This window comes from Haliotis cracherodii, unplaced genomic scaffold (assembly GCF_022045235.1).
Source record: "Haliotis cracherodii isolate W230 unplaced genomic scaffold, xgHalCrac1.p SCAF_8, whole genome shotgun sequence".
NCBI lineage: Eukaryota > Metazoa > Mollusca > Gastropoda > Lepetellida > Haliotidae > Haliotis > Haliotis cracherodii.
The window spans coordinates 5,233,230-5,252,541 of NW_027266341.1; positions in this window are offsets into that span (position 1 = coordinate 5,233,230).

The window sequence follows — 19,312 nt, forward strand, 5'->3', positions numbered from 1 at the left end:
ATTGAGTGAATGTTTGGACAGATAATGGTGGTCGTCGCTCTTCACGTCTATACGCACCTGGGAACACTTTCCGTTATGAAACACTTCCACAGTACTGTTTGGAAATAACTTCCCCCCACAGTGCGGGTCAAATTCAGATACTCACAAATGTATATGATAGGTAGCATAGCATCCAGTGTATTACTTAGCTACTCTGTTATGAGTACTCTGGACTAATTCGCTGCCATTGCTTAGAACCCGTGAACATCCGGGGTAGTATTGGTCTTCAGCAACTCATGTTTGTCGTAAGAGGCTACTAACGGGATTGGGTGGACAGACTCGCTGACATGGTTGATTCATGTCCTCGTATCCCAATTGCATAATCGATGCTCATGATTTCAATCACTGGATAGTTTCGTTCAGACTCGACATGGGCTGGGATTTTGTCGAAAAACAAAAATTGTCCCCGAAAATGGTTGAAAAGAATAATTGTGCTTCCGAATGTTAAAATATCAGCTACAAAAAATACATTGTTGCAAGCTGTTTTTTTGCTAAGAAACATTTTAGGTTCATAGTTTTAACTAAAAAATATCTGATATTTCATATGTATCTGAAAAAATAGCTGGATTTGGTGCAGACAGACCAAGCATCATTCGGGTCGAATTTGATATTCGAACCCACGTCAGCTCATGGACACATCTCCACACAAAGAAATGCAGCTGCTTAGCCCTTTGGGAAAGCGTAACTCAAAGTGTAACTGCAATGTAATAAGGATTACTTTGTACTAGCCAGACAGAGTTGTGCCCCTTAGACGTGCCAGGATCCGTGGATCGTTGGTTCAAATCCTTGATTCCACAGTATGCGTGTTCGTGGATTCATCAAAGAGCTAAATGTCACCGAACTCCTCCACTTCGTGTGGTACTCCAACATTACACTAACGCTCCTTGACATAAATTAAAATAGAATTCAAGTGGCGTAACATACAACAAACAAACAAATGTCCTACGGCAGTTGCGGTAACTGGATTGCCGAATATAAGACCGACATGAAGGAGGTTGACTTTGACAAGTACTGTCGGTTTTGCCACCGACATCCCTATCTCTATAATCAGGTGATCCCGGAAATCAAACATCTCTTATTACAGTGCTCACTTACCTGTGTTTGTATTCAGTACTCAGGATAAACCAACCAGTGTAGATGTTTAAAGTAATGGGTAACAAGCTAACATGTCCAACCTGTTTCCTATGAATCAAGTTTATAACAATACACATAGATAGACCCGATCTGAGACTGCACTGGATATATCGAACCACACGGATCCCTTCGTTATAACCGAAATCGCGGGCACGGAGACTCAGGGTTTAACATATGAATGCACAGTTGCATTTCTTAGCTGTGCAAGGATCCGCTTAAGGTCGACTCGAATCCTAAATCTTCCTGATTATAATACTTGGTTTGCCAGCACCGAACCCGTTCTTTGTGTTTGACTAAAGGTGTACATAGAACTAGTATTAAGAACATGCGGGGTGATATGGTAAATACTTACTACTTCTCCGCATCAGTGTTGGACTCGACCCAAAGTTGCCGAGTCACTATACAATTATATACCACTGCAGGGGATGAGATGGTTCGTTATCTTCAGTTAAGATTTGATTTCATCTATTGTTGGGTTAGATTTGTTTTCGCAGACGTCGATGGGTGTAGTTGACAGACATTTTGCCCAAGGCTCAGCTCGTTATGCTTGTCAATGGGTGAAACTTCTAATATCTTCCTCCCAACCTGTTCCCCTCCGTATACGCCTACCCACAACAGCTAACTGTATCTGCTGGCTGATACTGAACAATGTTAGGGATCCTGAATATTTTTGAAGATATTTATATGAAATTATGTCTTCACATAAAAACATATTCCACAAAATATTGATATCCCTAACTTTTTTTGTCCAGTATATATGTATGCGTCTACCCGAGTATGTACTTATGTATGCACACTAACCACTAGGTATAATTTTACCTGCCTACATTCCTAATAGCCTACTTAGGGACTACCGACAAACATACCTCCTGCTAAGGGCCCGCCGACAAACAGACCACCAATTTGGGATCTTCCGACAAACAGACCGCCTACTTAGGGCTGCCAACAAACAGACCGCCTACTTAGAATGTGTCGACAAACATACCATCTACCTTGATTTGCCTACATCATAAGCTACACGCCTTCATATCATTTTCCTGCGTGCTACACGACTTCATATCATCTTCCTACGAGCTACACGACTTCATATCATCTTCCTACGAGCTACACGCCTTCATACCATCTTCCTACGAGCTACACGCCTTCATACCATCTCACTACGAGCTACACGCCTTCATGTCATCTCACTACGAGCTACACGGCTTCATACCTTCTTCCCACGAGCTACAAGCCTACATACCTTCTTCCTACGAGCTACACGCCTTCATACATCTTCCTACCAGCTACACGCCTTCATGTCATCTCACTACGAGCTACACGCCTTCATACCTTCTTCCTACGAGCTACACGCCTTCATACCTTCTTCCCATGAGCTACACGCCTTCATACCATCTTCCTTCGAGCTACAAGCCTACACACCATCTTCCTACGAGCTACAAGCCTACATACCATCTTCCTACCAGCTACACGCCTTCATGTCATCTCACTACGAGCTACACACCTTCATACCTTCTTCCCATGAGCTACACGCCTTCATACCTTCCTCCCATGAGCTACACGCCTTCATATCTTCTTCCCATGAGCTACACGCCTTCATATCTTCTTCCCATGAGCTACACGGATTCATACCTTCTTCCCATGAGCTACACGCCTTCATACCTTCTTCCCACGAGCTACATAATGTACAAGCCTACATACCATCTTCCTACGAGCTAAAAGCCTACATACATCTTCCTATCAGCTACACGCCTTCATGTCATCTCACTACGAGCTACACGCCTTCACACCTTATTCCTACGAGCTACACGCCTTCATACCTTCTTCCTTCGAGCTACAAGCCTACATACCATCTTCCTTCGAGCTACAAGCCTACACACCTTATTCCTACGAGCTACACGCCTTCACACCTTATTCCTACGAGCTACACGCCTTCATACCTTCTTCCTTCGAGCTACAAGCCTACACACCATCTTCCTACGAGCTACACGCCTTCATACATCTTCCTACCAGCTACACGCCTTCATGTCATCTCACTACGAGCTACACGCCTTCATACCTTCTTCCTACGAGCTACACGCCTTCATACCTTCTTCCGATGAGCTACACGCCTTCATACCATCTTCCCATGAGCTACACGCCTTCATACCTTCTTCACGTGAGCTACACGACTTCATACCTTCTTCCCATGAGCTACACGGCTTCATACCTTCTTCCCACGAGCTACAAGCCTACATACCATCTTCCTACGAGCTACAAGCCCACATACATCTTCCTACCAGCTACACGCCTTCATGTCATCTCACTACGAGCTACACGCCTTCATACCTTCTTTCTACGAGCTACACGCCTTCATACCTTCTTCCTTCGAGCTACAAGCCTACATACCATCTTCCTACGAGCTACACGCTTTCATACATCTTCCTACGAGATACACGCCTTCATACCATCTTCCTGCGTGCTACACGCCTTCATACAATCTTCCGAGCTGCACGCCTTCATACAATCTTCCCAGCTGCACGCCTTCATACCATCTTCCTACGAGCTGACAGACCCAACAAGACCTATTGACAGACTTCGCCAGACCCCATCAGACCTATAGACAGACCCCACAAGCCCTACTGACAGACCCAACCAGACTGCGCCAGACCCCATCAGACCTATTGACAGACCCAACCAGACTCCGCCAGACCCCACCAGACCTATTGACAGACCCAACCAGACTCCGACAGACCCCACCAGACCTATTGACAGACCCAACCAGACTTCGCCAGACCCCATCAGACCTATTGACAGACCCCACAAGCCCAACTGACAGACCCCATCAGACCTATTGACAGACCCAACCAGACTCCGCCAGACCCCACCAGACCTATGTACAGACAATGTATGCAGAATAAGGCCACTGTCCCAAAAGTTATATTTTGAATATCAACATTATTTCTGTATACTTGTTTCTTTGTTGTTTAACGCCACACTCAGCATTATGCCAGCCATGTGACGACAGTCTGTAAATATTCGAGTCTGGACCAGATAATCCAGTGATTGACATCATGAGCATCGATCTAGGGTCACACATTATTTCTGACTTCATTAGATTTGTAAATGTGTTTGTACAAAATAGGGTACATTTTGTAGTTGAACAAATATATATTTTTTTACGGACGTATTGGCCTCACAAACAAGTAAATATATAATTATTGATCGTCAGTGAAATATGCGTTATGTTGGTATTGCTGAGGTGATTGCTTGTCATCGTACACGAACGGCGTATGACGCTGCTCACATCATCACTCACTGGATTGTCCGGTTCAGACTCGGTTATTTACACACCTCAGTCATATAGCTGTAATATTGCTGACTGCGGCGTAGAGCAATATAAACAACAAACTTTAGAACTACGGTTCTATAGACTACAAAGAAATTGCTACGCTCATCAAATTGTCCAAGTGTAATATATGCGTGATTTTAGAACATAGAAGGCGTTGAACGAGTTTATAGGTCGCAAATACTTGCCTTCAGGTGGTAAAACGAACAAAACACATCGCCACGTCTTGCCACGAACAGCGAATCTGGCCCGCAGGTACAGTTCAGATCTCACCCACTCGATAACACAAATACATACACGCCACGGGAAATATAGTGTCAAATTCAAGGTATCTTGTCTTAATGTCCAAATCTCTATATCATTTTCTTCATATAAACTCATAGGAATACATAGTTTTTTTCTAAAATTAATTACTTTTAATAGATAACCATATTCGCTCAAAGCTTTAACACATTTGTATCTCATTATTGAAGATATGAGAGTGGGGGATTTAGTGTACGCCACACCTTGTGAGCAGTTGTTTTCAACCGCGTCCTCGCCACCATCACTTCTGTTTTTAATGAACATGTTCAGGGGGCTGTGGTGTGTTTCACATTGATGAGTGCATCCAAACAACAGGGAGCCGAAAACCAATATCGTTGTCTGATCACAATTGATGGACGTATTAAATTGGAACATATAAATGGGTGAAAACAAGGACTCGAAGGGTATACTGGGTACAGATTTTACTTTCAACCAGCAATAAAACCGTTCTTCTGGATCTGTTCTCACGGGTTAGCCCTAAAGTTGTTTTAATAGTGTAAGGATCTCCACGTGTTGTACTATGATGTTAAATTTGGGAATCACATCAGTCATCCAAGACTGACTGTCTCTCACTGTCCTCCCCCCTCCCTCTTTCTCTCTCTCTCTCCCCCCTCCCTCCCTCTCACTCCCTCCCTCCCTCCCTCTCCCTCCCCCTCTCTCCTCTCCCTCTCTCTCTCTCTCTCCCCCTCCCTCCCTCCCTCTCCCTCTCTCCTCTCCCCCCTCTCTCCTCTCCCTCTCTCCTCTCCCTCTCTCCTCTCCCTCTCTCCCCCTCTCTCTCTCTCCCCCTCTCACTCCCCTCTCTCTCCTCTCCCTCTCTCCTTCTCTCTCCCCCTCTCTCTCTCCCCCTCTCTCTCTCCCTCTCTCTCCCCCTCTCTCTCTCTCTCTCTCTCTCTCTCCTCTCCCTCTCTCTCTCTCACTCCCTCTCACTCCCTCTCTCTCTCTCTGTCTCTCTCTCTGGCATCAAATGGGACTATTTGTAATTGTTACAACAACATCTCGTTCTCAATACACCTTCATGGTACGTAGGTATCAACAGACTACAGCATAATTATTTTTTCAAGAATCTTCGGGGACAATTTATGCTGGGAAAGATCAGAACTAAATGCCATTTGTATATTTTTAGGAATTTTAACGGATACAAACACAAATGACTGGTGACATTGACACAATTTCAAGACTATTTAGACCACACCTCTTCGAGCTATAAAAACCTTGTTGTAAAGTTACTCAGATTAAACACGCATACAAGCCTAAATGCGTGACACTGGAACAATGTTAAACGAACATGGGTCATATGCTAGCAGACCCTGGTGTCGCTAACAAATATATAATTATGTTCATAATATACTCCCATCTCAATGACTTTGAATAACGTAGCTGTAATCTAGGCTATGCAGTCGTGCCACGGCAGTAAAAGTGTTTAAACGATTGAATGAACATACGCACAAAGCCCCTATTCACTCATGGGTCAAAACAAAGGGACAATTTCACAGTGGGTGTCGCGAACGAAAATAGGACAATGTCTTGCAGTGACGTCTTTATCTTGAAGTAATCGTTTTCATCGTTGAGCCCTTTGTAAACTCCGACGCTATTTGTCCGTAATCTCTTCCTTTATTCCACAGGAGATTGTTTTATGGGTCGACTTCCGTTTGGCGACTTTTCAACATTCATCTTTATTCGCCGACTGGCGGCCTGAAGACACGGGATATTTGGAGTGGTGGCACATCAAACGTGGCCTAGTATATGGAGTGGTGGCACATCAAACGTGGCCTAGTATATGGAGTGGCGTTGAGAGCTTTACATTTATCGTTTTACTATCAAAGGGTTTATTTGTTGTGACTTTCAAAAGAAATTAATGGAACACGAACTGATCGGTTTTGAAACGTAGAAACCATTTAACGTCATTTTGTTAAATTTAGTTTTGTTTTTTAATATAACTCAAATTATTCAAATGTTCTTTATTATAAAAGACGCATCAGATTTCAATTATAATATACACATCACATCAAGTAGTAGTTATTTTATATTGACGAAGTTGAACTGACAATGAGCAGCATCCACCATCATTTTTATTTAATAATATTACGGAATTTCGTTCTTTTTACTCGAAGCTATTTTTTTGGTAACATGTTGATCCGAAATATAGCATTCCCATTGAAATCGCCCGGGGTAACAGATGTCTAAATTGACGAGTCTTTGTGGTCATGTGTATTTCTAAAATATTTATTTCTTAGTGGTACATGATTATTTACATGAATTCAGCGCATAGGCGGCGTATCGGAGTCAGCCTGCAGTCGAAGATACATGTACGTTGTCACAGGGTACAGACCACATATTGACATGTGTATCTAACAAATGTTTACCATTTTAAAACATTTTTTTATTTTTGAGCAGCAAATAATACTATAATTGGTACAGATAAGGCCAATGGGACCCTAGTTCTGAAAAATACAATATCCGCTGTTGGTGAAGAGCGTCACATGGAAAAGGACAGTGAAACTCGTCCCCAACAGCAGGTGGGTGACATGAAGTACACAACATTCGTTACGCGGTGTATGACGCCAGCGACCGGTTTCAGTCGGAAGGTTAAGGTTATCAACTCTAAATTTAAAAAAGGGTAATGAATAAATAGATATAAAGATATTTTCACCTCCCTAAATTTCAGAACCATATAACATAACCATGATAACCACTACATCAAATGCTGACAAATCTGAGGGTAAATCTATAATCCATGCTTTCTTCCGTTGCATTTTCTACGAACATTTTAATTGCTGATACAATTCCTGTGGAGGTTGAGGGCTAGATACGTGTATATATCAACTATCTCTTGATTATATTTGGCCAAGGTAACTGATAGCGTGGTGGGGCCACTTCCGAATTCAACAATTTTAGTCTAACTATTTGTTTCCATTTTGAACAATATTTTTTAAATACATTTATTGGCTTTTGTACTTCTAATGGATTATCGCCATCGCTGAATAGAACAGCATCATCAGCATATAATGCAGCAATGAATTGTCGCCATACAGAATATGTTCATTATCATTAATAAAGATAGAAAATAGTAAAGGGGAGAGATGCTCACCTTGTCCAACACCAGAGTCGCATTGGAGGTATGCAGATGATCGGATAACCAGCATCACTGTATACATATTTTTAATAAGAGACAAGAACTTTCCCTTTTCCCACAATTAAGCAATTTATGCAATAATACGCAATAGAGTTTCCGTTTTGCTTGTTGTAATACTTCTGTAATTGTATGTATAACAAATAAAATATCGCTTACCTTGAATCTTTTTCTGAAACCTGCTTTAGCAAGGTAATATGTTATTAATTTCTAGGAATTGTGTGAGTCTTGTATTTAGAACACAGGTAAATAGTTTACCAAAGCAGCTCCAAATGGTGATTGGTCGATACGGTTTGGGTCAAAGATCAGGGACAAATCCAGAACACAGAATTACGTTTACAAATACTGTCAGTAGTGGGCCTAAGTAATCTGCGGCATTCAGAAGATACTCGTTTTCAACTAAGTCTAACCCAGAAGCTTTATTTCATTTTCATTTTTTCAGAGCTGCAAGAATTTCTTCCCAACTGATATCTTTCTTTAAAATTTCGGTATCGCACGATCTGTCTTCGACTATATTATCATCATTTTCATCATTATATTTTACTTCATTTATTTTTTTAAAGAATCCAAAAAAATGATTCAATATCCGGGGTCTTTTCAAAGTGTGTATTTAAAATTTTTAATTATTTCCAGTATTCTTTTTGGTGAATGTTATATTTTTATATTTTCACGAAATTGTCTACATGTTTCCTTTTGGCATAATTTAATATCTAAACATTTTTTATAGGCTTTCCGTAATCGACTGAGTTGCGCCCTTTTGAAAGGGGTCAAAAATTTGTTGTACTTTTTCTTTGCTTTTTTTCTTTTTTTTCTTTTGGCTGATTTGGTTAGAGTTAGTTCGTCGTATTCCGAATGTACGTGCAGCATAGGCTGACATTTAGTCCCAGAAATAAAATGATCTTATTTAAAAATTCAACTCAGGAAAGACTATTTTGCCAACTATTTTATCTTTTACTAATCCGCAATTGCGAATAAAATATTTAGAATTGTTTTGCACATTTCTATTTATTTAAAACCCAAAACTTAAATTGTATTTGACCCGTGAAGATCCACGTTAGTTTAGGTCTTCAGCAATCTATGCTTGATGTAATAGGTGACTATGCTTGTCGTGAGAGGCGACTAACGGGATAGGGTGGTCAGGCTCGCTGACTTGGTTGATGCACGTCATCGTATCCCAATATCGTGGGTCGATGCTCATATCAGTCACTGGATTGTCTGGTCCATTACTCGATTATATACAGACCGCCGTCATATAGCTGGAATATTGTTGAATGCGGCGTTAAACAATAAACAGACAAACAAAACTAATGTTAACAAATAAACAAAATTAGCTGTATTACTATCATGTGTGGTTCTTGTATGAGGGAGATTAAATTCGTCCAAAATTGTCTCTTGTTCAAAATCATTCTTCTTCATTTCTGTTAGATTCATATGAAATTCACCATCGATGTAGCTATCAAATAAGAGATAGTCACACATGTTATGCGTCCTTGCATTGAAATCACCGGCAAGGTTTACATAGCCGTTAACTGATAGGTGGAGTAGAAGTGACTGTTCTATTTCATTGTCTCATTAGTAACACAGTTGAACCTTCAGGTGGAATATACGCTATTCCAGTATACATAGCTTGATCAGTATTGAATAATTCTTGTGAAATCTTAATCTACAATACATATGTGTTATCATCGCCTGGTGTTGAGATTAGAAATAGGGGCCTCTTATTGGAATATTATTTTGGTGGGAAAAAAAACAGAGTTGAAAGTTCGTAAATTTTGGGTATTGAGAGGTGGTGCGCGATTAGCATATACTAGTATGTCAATGTTTATAACTTTCTGTTATAACCACATGCATGCCCATGCTTTGTAGCCTGCACCCTGGGTGTTTATGTTCAATAAGTATTCTTCTTCTTCTTCTTCTTCTTCTTCTTCTCCTGCTATACGACCATCCTGAACAGGACTCTTTCGTAAGGCGTTGCAGAGTTGAAACGATTCAGTGATCACAGACGTACTTGATAAACAGTCCCCTCTTTGTCTTCAGTGATATTGTTTTCAACCATTATGGCTTTACGTTGTTATGAATTAAATTTCCAAATTATATTTCGTAAATAATTAATTATTGTATATTACATAGTCCGACATACCTGTAAATGTCCACGATCCATGATCAATATCAACGAATAATTCATGTTACGATTTGTTATAATTTCGTACAAATAACTTCATTTGGCATTTCAGTAGATTTCTTAATCGAAGCAAAATACGGCCATTCCTTTGATGTATCGTGATCATGGCAATAATGCGATTATTCGTTGGCTTCGTGATCATAAAAATATTCATAAGATTTTGTGATCATAATTATATATAAGCATTTATTAGATTTCCTATTCTAAAGATAAAACATAAGCTACATTATTTTTGCATTTTATTGCCTTTTTATTGAAGTACCTATTTGCTTAGAAACATGGCAATGAAAGACAAACAATAAATAAAGTGAAATAACAAACACAAATATTCAAGACACGAAAGATGCGGACAATAACTCATTTACAGTCACTTTTTAGTTTTCGTGTTTCATTTCTTTGTTACACATACCAGTATCTAGTCGATAAGTTCCTTCCCACGCCAAGTCCTTTGTCTTTAGTTTAATTACTCATCAATCAATTAATAGAAATTTAACGTACAAACACTGATATATAACAGACATATACCCTGTTCTTCTTTAAACGTCATAGCTGGTTTCACATGTTCTTTGGAGTCGATGGCACAACGCATCGATGACCTTCCATGCGTCAGTTCAGATCTGTAGTCGAATGGTGCCAAAGAGTTCCTATATTGTGTAACCTTGCTAAAATACACATCATGAAGTTATATTCTTCATACAATTCAATACCACTCCTATGTAAAAAGCTACATACTCCAACCTTAGCGTATGGGGCGAGTGAGCTGACTCGTTTGGCTAGACAACAAGTCTACACACATAGTGCTTCATAATTGCGTTAGCGAAATCGCTTCCGCCATTTGGTGACCGGGTTTGCAATCGCTTGGCCATCTAGGCCGTTTCCGATTGCTTCAAAGCCAGGCCTACAATGGCCGACACAATAGGAACACGGCGCGAAAGAGAAAGGGGAAAATAGTCCATTAAAACTTGTGGAAATAGTTCTCGGAGTGTTTTACATGGCATGTCCTGCAGGATGTTGGCGCCCAAACAGACGACCTGTGTGTCTCGAGCTGTCATGATGGCGGCGAAAATTGTCTAACAACCGGCGCGGATTTTCGCAAGGGTTTTGTTTACGTGTTTAATGAAAACCATAAGAAAAGGGACGTATGGAGATAATTTTCTAAGATTTATTTGTGTTCACGTGGAGATATGATCTACCTCACCTTTGGAACCTCACGTGACATCAACGTGGAAAGCCTGAGCCGTGGTTGGTTGCAGACGCTGCGGGCGGATCAACTCGCCTGTCTTACGGCCATCTTGAAAAGAATATGCCGTCTACGTCAATTATAGACAGTAAATGGCTTTTCAATAATCTTCTGTCTGCTTTTGTAAATACCTTAGTTGCCTAACGTCTACACGCGAGAGTCAGCGAGCGAGGGGGTTAGAGGGTAAGGCGACACTTCTCTCATTGGTGCCCTGACGTTCATTGAGTGTTCGGAGCTTCTCAGACGGTTATCACATCAAAGGCCTCTTAACAATGGACTCGGTCTGTGCAAATGTTTGCACTGGATATTGTGTAATAAAATCTAATGAGCACATTTATACTAAAACGACGATGTTCGTCTTTGATATAAAAAGCCAATTGAACCATCAATGAAATCCCCTGACACAGATGTATTTGGGATAAGGGGGATTTGGCATATGGCAATACAATTGTATATCAGCCTGTACATGCATTATGGGTAGCCTGTGTACACACGAGCGGGTTATATTGCCGATCTGAAAAGGAAATGGAGATTATGGTGGTATTAAAATATTTCGTTACGGTGTCAAAGTCACATTTGTTTTTTAGTCACCTCGTCACATGAATAGTGACATTACCATAATTTTGCTCAATTCTCCTATTATATCCATATCATTAGTTTATGTTATATTTGTTTTAAAACGACATTGTTAGAATGGATCACCTTTTTATCTGGGATGTATGTGTTTGTTTTATACTTACAGTGCAAATATTGAGTAGTTTGTAGAATATTCCCACTTAATAGAATTAATATTTGTAGAATATTGTTCTTCATGGAATGGTACTCAGTAAATATCTCATCCTGTCTTAGTTTTAGTTCGTCACTAGTTTCTCACACAAACCTTGAAACAAAACAGCCGACAATCGAGGGGAACATTTATTAAATGCGTCGGTGATCACTGAATCGATCGTTTCAACACCTCTTCAAACGCGTTACAACTTACGAAACAAGGAAACCGTTCTCTTTAGAGGCTAGGCCTGGATGCTAATCGCCCTTCACAATATTTCGGTATTTCTCCAGAAGAGATTACCTGGGTATCTTTCTATTACATATCAACAGGTAATTTGGCCAAAAATATTTACATTTCAGAGACTAAATGTCAGTCTCTAGCACTAGCATCACATTGATACTCTAAGCCTTGGAAAACTACACGTTACATTTACAACAGGATGGTGAACTCAATATACTATCGTTAATTAGGGACTGGGTGTTTTTTAACGCCGCAAAAAGCAATATTCCAGCCAGTAAATGTTCGAGTCTAGATCGGATAAACCAGTGATGATGACTATAAGTATGAGCATAATATAACCGTAACCGTAGCCAAAAGGGGCATGGTGACACGCCATAGGGGCACGGTTACACGTCAGCAGCAAAGGCAGAGCCTGACCACTGTCAACGTTGGTCGACGCGTAGATCTTAGAACTAGGGATTTGTATTGGGAACAGATTGTGTCACTCACTGCTTTAAGACATCCAGTCTCTGAAAGAAAGGTCCAGGGGTCCAGGGGTCCAAGCAGTTAGGGACATACAGCACATATGCCTGATTCTTACGGCGTTTTACAAATTATTCTACAGAAAGACATCCCATCTTCGTTTCTCTGTCACGTGGATTGAGAACATATGAAAATGGTCTGCTTAATTTAAGAACTTAGCAAAACCTTTAGAAATCGTAATGAAAGTTTAATGAGTGGTTCATTTATAAGACAAGGTCTTGTACGTATTTTACCAATTACAACATGTCACAGTAAATGGATAGGTAATGTTAAAATGTGGCGGAAAAGCTTTGAGGTCCGTGTTTCTAATATTTAAACATGAGCAAGTCTTTGACCCAGGCTTACTGGCTGACCTGGGATACAAGTGTACAGAGGGCGCACTGGCCACCCTTAAACCGTCTGTCCCCAGAATTGTTGTTTAACCCGACGATGAAGACTTGCCATGCCGGTTTACGAATCCTAACATGGATACAGTTATTGAAGCTAGCATTTAAAGGGTGGTGTGGGTGGTGTGGGTGGTTGGGATGGGGGTTAGGGGGATGAGCGGTGTCAAGGGGGTTCGATTCTGGCAAATTGGCAGCCTAAGTTGTTTTGATTTAAGTTTGGAATAGCAATTCCATGATGCAGAATAGCATAACACTTAATGATGAAACCGCCTCCGTGGTCTAGTGGTAGAGCGTCCGCCCGGAGAGCGGATGGTCCGGGGGACGATCCCCGGCCGCGTCATACCAAATGACGTTTAAAGATTGTACTTGTTGTTACCCTGTCTGGCGTTCTGCATTAAGAGGCTAAAACAAGGACTGGTCGGCTCGGATTCAGTATACTGTGTCTGAGTATGGTATTCATGTTATACTGCGGCATGGTATCTCTGTGAGTTAGCACTATAAATCGGCATCAGTCCGGACTAGTACAAGCAGACACACAAACACACACTTACACGCACGTCGGAGTGCAATAGTCATGGACGCGACGTTAAACCCAATTTCACCTCACCCCACCTCACCTTAATGATGAACCTGTTTCGGGTGACGTATTTCAACGTCTAGGCCTATAGTGAACATGAGGCCAGCTTATCTTGCAGTTCGGGTCCCCAGTCCTGTTCCAGCTATTGCGACAAAACCCAATACCTACTCACACACACAGAATGACAGTTGACTCGCAGTTGTACCCACGACCTTCCACCACGCTACAGCCCAATAACCAGATCAAGTAGACATGAAGTTCCTAATTAATGCATTCTAATAGAAACCGGAAGTAGCCCACCAACCTTGACCTATTCATGGCAACCATGTACTGAACCAAAACGTCATCTCTCAGATTAGTTAAGCCCGTGCTTGTCAGATCGGGAATTTATCTTACATCTTTTATTGGAACTTGAATTCCACGCCCATTTATGTTCCTCTGAGGTTTCCATTTCCGTCTCTTAGCAACAAGAACACGTTGAATCTCTTCCTCTTCGCCGGGACCGGAAGTGCTGGTCAAGTGTCTCTCATCTTGACGGGCTTTTTGATGTTCCCAAACGAAGAAACGAACATTTCCATCTAAATTAAGAGTAAGTGTTCTGGAGAAAAAAGCCAAGGCGCCAGAACGGCGCAATTGTTTAAGTGCATAATTTCATATATTGATGGGAACACAATGGAACATCTGTCGGGCAATTAGGATATGTATTGCCACGTTTATGTTATATCATTGAACTAGGTTAAGAGCCCTTGTGTTATGGTTGCGTATCACTCATTAACTATTCTAGTTTAGGGCTTGTATTGTTCATAAATGGTCATGTTATGAATTATACTCGTGTATGTCGTGGGATCAGGATGCTTATTAAAGAGTTTATTGCTTTTAAACAACACAGGGCTTATCATTGATGTTGTGCGTGTGTGTAAGTAATGGCAGACTTCCAGGTTTGTGAAATTGTTCAAGAATCGGCGGTTTTGCTTCCTGCGTCAAATACCATGTAAACATCCAGTTGCTCATCTATGATTGAAAATGTCTACATACATGCAGTTTATCTCGGATTCTTGAGTGAAGTGTAATTACCGGAAGATGGCGTCGTCCGTTTCCGTGGCAAGTGTCATAAAACTGCACAAACTCTTTCTACGGAATTCCGGCGCTGAAATATTTGTCTTAGGTTGCTACATATGTTTTATGATTTTGAACAATTATCTCATCCTTTCACAATCCGCATCTACAGTGTATGTGTGTGTATATTTTAAACAATGACAATCTCTCATTGAAATGAAATAGATATTAATATGTAAGTGAGTGTGTACGGTTTTACGCCGCTTTTAGCAATATTCCAGCAAGATCACCGCGGGGGGCACAGGAAATGGGCTTCACACATTGTACATGGTGGGGAATTGAATCCGGGTCTTAACGTGAACAGTGAACGCTTTAACCACTAGGCTATCCTACCGCCCCCAAGTATGTATTAAGTATGAGGGAAGTGAGGACCCGTTAAGGGTTACTGCACTTATATGGCAACGTTCATGGGCGTGTGTGCTGCTTGCGCGTGCGGTTGTACTTGTCCGGACTACGGACCTATACGTGTCCGGACTAATGCCGATTTAATAGTACTAGCCCACTGACACACCATGCGGCCCTCCACAGAGATACCCCACTCAGACACAGTATACTGCCTCCGAACCGACCAATCCTTGTTTTATCCTCTTAAATCCGAGCGCCAGGCAATTTAACAACAAGTACCATCTTATGACGTAGTTTGGTTTGACGGGGCCTGGAATCGAACCACCGATCTTCCGCTCTCCGAGCAGTCCCGCTGTCTACTCGACAACGGAGGCGGTCATGTTAAGAATAAAGTACACTATTGAAAGACGAGAACATACAATTGTTTTCCCTGGTCAACAAAGTATATGATATAGGAAATGTATCATCCAAAACTGGCTCCCACAGGAGATATCGCTTGGATGAGATCAAGCGATATCTACACTGTAGATATCGCTGCAATGAAATTACATCACAATGCTTTGCAGACCTTTGTGACGTCACTGGTCACATGACGTCACAATCGAATGACATCACTAATAGCTCTGCTACTGAAGTTATTTGCAGTACTTTTTTACACTGAAGACACTGCTAATTACTGTCTACAAACTGAAAAAGTTGAAAGAATGATGTTGGATGATAAATAAAATCTCACCCTCGTGTCTTTTGATATCAAATGTATCAACACTCGTTGATAAAAGTGGCAAAACTCCTCGGCAAGCCTCGGAATTTTACCACTTTTATCAACTCGTGTTGATATATTTGACATCAAAAGACACTCAGGTGAGATTCTCTATGTATACTGCTCTACTTTTGATGGGGATATGTATTTTATTCGTCCATGATACACAAAATTGATTCTCATAATATATCAGCTGTTTGTTTGAATAGAATAACACAAAAGTTGAAGTAGTATATTTATAGCTGTGTATTTGCGCAAGAATTACGACTTTACAATTATAACAGAATTCCTCAGAAGAATCTGAAGCTTTAGCACTACGCATGCTGAAACTGAAAAAGGTGAAGAAATTCAGATGAGAAATGTGTTAGAAGCATGTGAGAAAATAACCAACATCCCTTTGATGAGCCGTCTGACTGTTACAACCCCAACATGTTATGTGAATCTCAGCCCATTAACCGTGCATTATTGTGAAACAACAGCAGAGAGCAACAAAATATCCTCTTCAGTTTTGAGATGCTCCCTGAGGTGTGAAAAGATCACCGAGCCTTCTACGAAACCTGAATGAGCTCTGAGATTCGAATTAGGGCCCTGCTGTTTTTAATTATAGTCCGTATCCTTCCTGTTTGTATAGTGACGTAATTCAAGAGAAGGCCAAAAGTCACGTGTTTGGATTTCCGCCCCCGACGGAGACGCGTGAATGTGGGCAAGTGTAAAAGTAGAATTGTTGGTTCATACAATACAAAAGTGTTTACCCCATCAGTTTAGCGGATACGAACACGGATACATTTTTAATGTCGATGGGGAAATCAACAAATATCTGGACACATCGTCTCATTGTTGGTGTGAAAATATTAACACAGTCCTTAAAATCCTATTTGGCCTTTCATGGAATTTCATACTTTGAAAACGTCTGCTGAAGTTCCTATTTATGTTCAAACCTTCGGTCATTTATTAAAAAAATATTATAACAGACTCACTGTTGGTTTTAACGTAACTGTAGTACTTGTATACTAATGCTCACGAATTGAATAACATATACAACGGATAAAAACCGAAGCAATAGCTATTAACTGGTAACACGCAATGTATTTCTCTGCGAAAAACTAAGTTGAAAGTTAGTCTTCAAACCAATTTTCATCCACAGGACATTGAATCCACTGGTCCAAGAATATGCGTAAATTTCGCAAAAAAGTCTTGTGCTTCACCGAAAATCAAGAAGCAGTTTTCGAAGAAACAATATACTTGTATTGTCGCTGATGAAACAGGAAAAAATTGCCATGTTTTTTTAAAAATTTAGATAAATTCTAATGCAGAGGAAAAAGTATTTTATCGTGCCCCTCCTAACACCTTCACCGTACAAGTTTCACACGGACTTTAATACCGGTGAGTTATGAATCGGATTACCCGCTTGCAGCCGGAAACATACAGTTCCCCTCTTTCGTTTCGCTTTTCCCATTCCCTCTTTTCTAACAGATGTTCTCCACTCCTGTGATCCTGGAAATGCCATCGCTTGGCGAGTGGGGAGCTTTTGGGGATTGAGGCGCACAGGACATGGTTGGAAAAACTTCAACCACGCAACCATGGAGTATGAAATGGGGTTCCTCGCACGTAGACACGACGTATAGAGCTGGGAGTGAGGGTGGAGACACACGTGTGTCTGTCTGGGTATTGCCTGGCCTTGTGTCCCGGGATACTAGGGTTGACGGAGTGTCAGACACAACATTGACATTTATGTAGCGTTTACGCGCGGTATTTGAGTCACGTCCCGTTGTCGCCGGCTCTCTGAAGCGGATATAATATACGTGTGTTCAGAATTTTAAAATTAAACGAAATTATATGCATGTTCATTAGTGTATTATGTGCTTACCTGTAATTGTTTCAGGACTTGTTACAGGTTTACAACGTTAATTCTACGTAACGTACGTACGAACACAGCGAGCTCAATCAATACTCCGACCAACGGATAATTATAGTACGTTGTTTTCCTTCCCAGCTCCGTTGGGAATACACATGTAAAAAACGACCCACTCCTTTATTTTCATAGTTTCCGAACCTATGTGTATATTTTGGAAATATATTCATGTTGATAAATGTCCAGGATATCACTGACACCCGGTGCTGACATAAGAACACTGTATGTTAACGTTCCCAATGCCCTTGGACATGTTCATATCATATGAGGTGATTTGTTTGACGCCGTACGCAGCAATATTCCAGCTGTATGACGGCTGTCTGTAAATAATCTGGTTTGGACCAGACAATATAGTGATTAATATCACGAGTATCGATCTACACAATTGAAGACGTTGACAAGAATCAAGAATTTTATTGTACAGAACACCCTAACAGGGTTGGGTAAAAACTGGCTATATTTGGGAAATATAATTATAGACATGAAAGGTAGATATGCATATAATCTACATCATACAAATTACATGATTTAATTAACGATACGAATATCATAAGGTGGCTGGCAGCGTACACTTAGCATCGCTACAATATTGATAGTCACACTAGTTGTATTAAATACTTAACGTTATATCTAAACGTCTACAACATGGATTCTTTTTATGAACATGTCAGAGATTTTTCAGAACAGGGGTTCAAGATACTTGCAAAACCTTTGTTATCATTTTGACATGTTTCAACCAAATTAGCGAGCCTGACCATCCGATCCCGCTAGTCGCCTCTTACGACAAGCAAGGGTTGCTGAAGGCCTTTCTATCTTCACGGGTTCATGAGATGTGAAGTTGAAAGGAGATTCACATGACTATTGCCATGGTATAGTAAAGAAATATGTCATGGCGTAACTGAGTTTGGTTTCTGTGTTTCTATATGCGTATGTCATTTCCTAAACAGGTGTAAAGGTTTTACGTCGGAATTTAAATACAGGATGCTAGCTTTTAAAACGCCATTGTGTAAGTATGTAGTAAGTTAGTTATTATTAACATATAAAGAAAAGATTTGATTAAACGTATGATAATTATTTCCCATGTGAATATGACCAAAGCTGCGTTTCTTTGTTGCTACAGGGGTTGCATTCAGCTTCATCTCACCCACCGGGTTAGGAAATCAGGTCAACGAATTCAGAGCTTAATTTATTTACGTGTACACTAATTGGGTTGTTATCGGTATAATACGGGCCATGAATGAAAATGATCTGTAATATTTATATATATGATGCCTATTATGTATATCTACCTTTCATGTCTATAGTTATATTTATTCCATATTTAGATAGTTT